The sequence below is a fragment of the Pygoscelis adeliae genome, unplaced genomic scaffold (genome assembly GCF_000699105.1).
Source record: "Pygoscelis adeliae isolate BGI_AS28 unplaced genomic scaffold, ASM69910v1 Scaffold413, whole genome shotgun sequence".
NCBI lineage: Eukaryota > Metazoa > Chordata > Aves > Sphenisciformes > Spheniscidae > Pygoscelis > Pygoscelis adeliae.
The window spans coordinates 524,013-529,865 of NW_008824403.1; positions in this window are offsets into that span (position 1 = coordinate 524,013).

The window sequence follows — 5,853 nt, forward strand, 5'->3', positions numbered from 1 at the left end:
CCTGCCCTTGCTGGCAGCCAGGCAGCCTGCTCTCCCAGCAATGCCTCCCCGAGCTGGAGCCGCGCAGTTGAGTCGGTGCCAGGGGAGGAGTAGTGCTTGGCTGGGCTTCAGCCTGTTCCCATAGCAAAGTCAAGCGCTCATTATGATGTTGTTTATACTGAAGTCCGTGCTGTTTACAGATCCACATGTTTAATATCCACTCAAAAAAAACCCCCAAAACTCTATCAAAATTTATTACTCTGTTTCAATGGAAAAAACCCCAACCCAAAACTAACTAACACTTTCAGGGCCCTTTTTTTCCCACGCACAGACTTGAAGGGCAGAAAAGACATTGTGTATCTATTGTAAAATGCAAAAAAATTCTAAAGAATACTTAGCTTTTCTCCTTATGATATTTACTTTTTCCATCTCCAGTCTTAGAATGTAGTATAGTGTGTATATTTACATTATAGAATATAATATAGAATATAATAGAATGTATTTTCCCCCACATCCATCAAAAGATTTTGGCTACACAAAATTCAAGCAGTATGATAAATGTTTAAATTTTGACATGAAGTACACTGGGCTTTTTCAGTAATTATACTTCTAGGAAGACATTCATTTTTAATTTTTATCTATGGAATACCTGGTTACATGCCTATATACAGGTGATAACTCCAAGCTGTATGTCCACCTTGAAAGGAAAATAAATTGTATTTGAAACAATTTTACCTTGCTTATAAGGCACCACCTCAGGGGAAAAAATGTATTCATGTGGACTTCATAGTTACAGGAACAAGAACAAACAAATACTGAATTGTTTGGGAAAGAAAGCATTTGGAGGAATCTGGCTCGTGTCCTGATTGCAGTGTTGGTGAACTAACCTTCTGCATCCCTCCCTATACATTGACGTAGTCCATACTGGAGCTGCTGGCATCCATGTATGTCTCTGCAAAGTAAGCTGTACTTAATCTAAACCAGACAAATCTGATCACGGTAATTTGTGCATGCATGAATCCCAAGCCTGGGAATTAAATTTGAATCCTTAATAAAGAAAACAGAAATGAGTAAGTACAGGTCACTTTGTAGCTTTACATACTCTGTAGCCTTTCTCTTCTAACTCCCAAAATAAGGTCTCCATTTCAATATTCAACTTTCCATAAACAAAAAAAATCTATTATTCTAGTTGTGCACTGAATTTCACCTAGACACCGGATATGACAAGGATTTGGGGATTTTATTTTGCTAGTTTCCTCAGGTACAGAAGAATCTAATCTAAAGCTGACTAGCATTTTTCCACACATCTGCATTGAGTCCACTAAAAGGATTAATACCAGACACCAAGAAATAGGTTTTAAACATTTTTTAAGAAATAGCTATAGATTTTGACATGGTTGGGAAATTAGAAATACATGGTAGTATTTGATACTACCTCTCCTTTTTAACAGGAATGAAACAGTTATATTTAGCTCAGTTCAGACTTATACCCAGAAATTTAAATTCTGTTGCCCAGCAAATATGACTTTTTGACACGGATGAATGTTATTTCTTACATGAGGATGTCTTCATGTCATCAAAGAGAACAGAGATAGCAGCGTATCTCTTCCTCTTCCTTTCAGGCATTTATCAGTAGGAAAAAACCTATTCACCTGCAGTGGCAGAAAAAAAGATGCCATGATTCACACAATACAAAGTAAATTATTGGTCTTTGCCGTATCAAATAATGCTCCACTTCCTTCCTTATCCAACTAGGATCACTGGTGTTATGACTGGCAGTCAGTGCTTTTCTGTTAGATCAGTGGGTTGAAATGCTCAGTACCTTTTTATTTTCCCCAGATTGAGCAGATTTGATTAGTGCTGAAGGGGAACCCCTTAAACATTTGGAAGAGAAGTTGGAGTTGGTTCAAGAGGAGTGAGAAAGGGACCATGCTCCTAGTAATTTATTCTACAGGTTTAGCATGTTTAACTGGAAAGAAACATTATTTGTAGATTCTTGACCCCATTTTCTAGGTATATTGCTTATGGTCTGCATATTCAGAATATTACTTGCTACTGCTTCAGCTTCTGATCCCCCCAACTCCGGCACCTCGTCTGATCCCATGGTACCCAACACCAGAAATGGGATCAGTTCCTCCACCAGCTTCTGACACAGAGGTCTCAGTATCCTGATTTGCTGGATGGAGTTGTGTTGACCAAAGGAGCTGTCGTCTTTGTTCCTGATATCACCTGAACAGCTCCATTTCCCTTAGTGCTCAGGCAGTACGGTGTTTGTGATGGAACATGGGAGGAAATTCACTCACGGCTGTACGCGAGAAGCAAATAGCCTTTGTGCAGCTCAAATGGTGTATAACTAACTGCATTTAACCTCAAGAAAGGCATTGTTTGCATGCCACAGGAAATAACAGCGATTACCGGCAGGTTTGCCTTTTGTGCCTGTGCACATAATCCTGCAGAAGGCACAAACTCACTTCTCCAGCTCGTGGTCTGGAAAGCAAACCCAGAACAGCAAGCAGCCCTGGCAGATGAAGAGAAAGATTAGCTGTGAGTAGTTGTTGTTGTCTTAAATACAGAAAAGACAGAGGATGTGAGGTTTGAGGTGCAATGCCCCCCAGCCAAGGGCTACTTTTTTTTCTCCTGTCTCCCATCCCTCACTTGTGCACAGCTCTGAAAGGCCGCTGTCACTCAAACTGCATAGGCAGAGGAATGGAAAGGGTACTGACCGAGTCCAGGTCCTTCAGTTTCTGACCTAAGATTTAGGGCCTGCCAAGCAGCACTTGGACATCTGCATTGCGAAATCCTTCCATCCCTCCGCGGGGAAACTGCTGCAGGGACAAGGCAGGATGGAGTAAGTTGAAGTCAGTGTTAACCATCTGGGGATGATGGGGCAAAAGTGAAACAACATTTTGGTGAATGCAGAAGGAGTGGTAGATCCTGACTGTACCAGGGATGGCAATATTGGCTGCTCTGCACTGTACAGGTTTTGCTGGCAAAGACCACACAATTTACAGTCACGCAAAATGCACTTTTAAATGATAGGATTTTCACAATACTTAGAACTTACTGGGAGAGTTTGGGTTTTAAAAGGCTAATCCTAGTCCCCCACCCCCACTTATTCACATTTTAGGAATCTTACCCATAATCAATGTTATCTTCCTTTTCACATTTATACTACTTGTTGTGTCCAAACTAGTAGCGATTTTGAAAGCAGATAAGCAAATAATGAAATGTTCCAATAGGCAAAATCTACATTTTGATAAAACATGATGAGTCTAATATCAGACCACCACCAGTGTGTCAGACATGACGTACATGTAGTAAAAGGCAGTTTAAATCCAAACATTTTTAAAAGTAGATAAATTATTATTATTATTATTATTTCTTTGATGTGGAACTGGGGCAAATGGATTCCATCGTGCTAACATCTGACAGGCATCCGACATCTCCCGGGTCCCAGTGTATCTCTCTTTTCGGTTCAGTAATTAGGCCTTTACCATGATAATAAAAAATGTATTCATGAAACCAGAAGAGGCAGCTAACACATTATCTCTGTATTAAAGATTTGTAACTGTGGTAACAGGACCGTTAGCTTATTTGATTTCATTTAACAATGTCAAGTCGGTCAGCAAGCCTGCAGTCTAACAAATGAGTTTTGGGTTCTCCTTTGAGAGGGAAACTGGGTGAAAACGGGTTTAGTCTTGTAATGTCTTTGTTAATTCAGCATCCAGATAGCAGCCTTGTACAGTTAAGAGTTCCAAACCCCATAAAGCAGCAGTCCTTATATTTTTACAAATACTGACCAACAACGTCTCCTCAGGCTGTCACTAACAATCGTGATAATAATTTAAACAGGAAAAGCAAATCCTACAGTGAACTGTCAGCCGTCATCAGTCTTTCCTCAAGATATTTGAACAGAAGGGGAAAACAACTAAACAACAATAGAAACAATACAACGTATTTGGTTTTGCTACTAAATGTTTTTGTGCCGAACCAATTTCTTTCTTAGACTGAGAAGGAGGCTAAATAAAGTTTTACTGCTGCCAGTCATACAAGTTTTTGAATGTCAGCACTGCAGATAAACCAGCATAAGCCGCTTTAGAGTTGGAAACCAGGATATAGGGAGGAAAAGAACAACTTGACATAAAGAAATAGGCCATTACAGTTTACAGCATTTAGGATTAACTGTGATACCAAGAGTTTAAAATGCAGCTTGTGTAAATCCTGTTTTCTGCTGAAGGGATACTGATACTGCAAATAGATATTTATAGGCAACATTTTCCTAGGCATGATTTTTGTTCCTAAAAAGCATAATTAATACCAGCTTAATTAATACAATACACCAGGAAAGCCAGCTCAAGCCAATTCCACATGCCCCACACTGCAGTCATGCAGCTCTGTGCGTCAAAGTTGGCACGCTGGATTTCCAGGCTGCTTAGAGTTACCTGTGTTTGGGTTTGGGGGATTTTGTTTGTTTGGGGTTTTTTTAAGTTGTTTTCAAGGCCAAGTTCTTTCATTTAAGCACTGTTGCAGGCAACATTAGATCATACAGCTGCAATAAAGTGTTAGTAGTCCTTGAATACTCCCCTCCCTCCAGTACGTTTCCTGGACATGCGAGGAATGTGTGTGGGTGGGACTCACCGGCCAAATTCCTCTAGAGCTGACGTTGCTGCACTGCTACAAAACTGGAATCACATAAAGCGGTCATGTTAGGACACCTGGGGCCTTGAACTGAAATCTCCCCTTTTAAAAGTTAGATAAAATAAAAAAAACCAGTAAGCAGCAGCCCATGGTGGTGGTGAATGGCGTATCTTTGGCTCGAGGGGAGGAGTCCCCTCCGCTCCCTTTGCCCGTCCTCCAGAGCCCCCGCTGCCCAGCCCCACCTCTGTCCTAGCACAGCAAAGAATATCCGACAGCACCCAGGTCCACATCTCCTTTTGTTCACAATATTTTAGTCTTTTGGATACCAGCACTGGTTTTGAATTCACTGTTACGGAAATATACTGCCCTTTAACTTTACTATTCTTGATTAGGCACCCTAGGCTTGTCAGGGAGCTGCTGAGAAAGGAAAAGCTGTAAATGGGGTTGCTTCTGATTTTGCTGTGATATACACTGGCACTCGCTTCTTTCATCAACCTGAAGACGAATAGTGCAATACCTGAACACATAACCAGGCTAAGAACAGAATGTTACTAAACCCAATGAAGTCCAAGTTAATGTGTTTCATAACAGACTCAACTGATAAAAACGTACTGGGGATATTGAGGATTTCATTAATTAAGAAGATGATTAAGAAGTTGTAAGATAGAAGGGCCACTATATCTGCAAGAGTTTATGAGGTGAATTTACAGGTCAATTAAGAACGAGAATCAAGGAAACTCGGCACCAGGCACTGCTTCTCACACAGGGAGCTGGGGGATTTGGGGACGTTTGGAAGCTGCGAAGGGGAAAACATAGGAAAAGGAAAACGGAGAAGATTTACATCAGACATAAACCTATTCACTATTAAGACCTAGCCACCAATGTCAGGTACAGTAAACTCTTATCTCATACAGATTACCTTGGATGTGAAATAATTACACATGAGGAAATTACTCATCAAAGCAGTGACCTCATGCTCAGGCCAGGACCATTCCTTCGAAATCCTGAGCACAGCTTTCAAGAGATTCACATTTAGTCCTATTATTTCTTAAATCAAGTTTGTCAGATTTGTTACTCACAGCCCAGGAGATGCTTCTCTCTGGTTGCTGTATCGTGTGGTATTAAAAATTGTATTTGCCATCCAGTCCTTGATTCAATCGTTTAATGTAATTGAGCTGATGGTTGCTACTGATCGAGGAGGTCTCCTCTCCTCTCCTCTCCTCTCCTCTCCTCTCC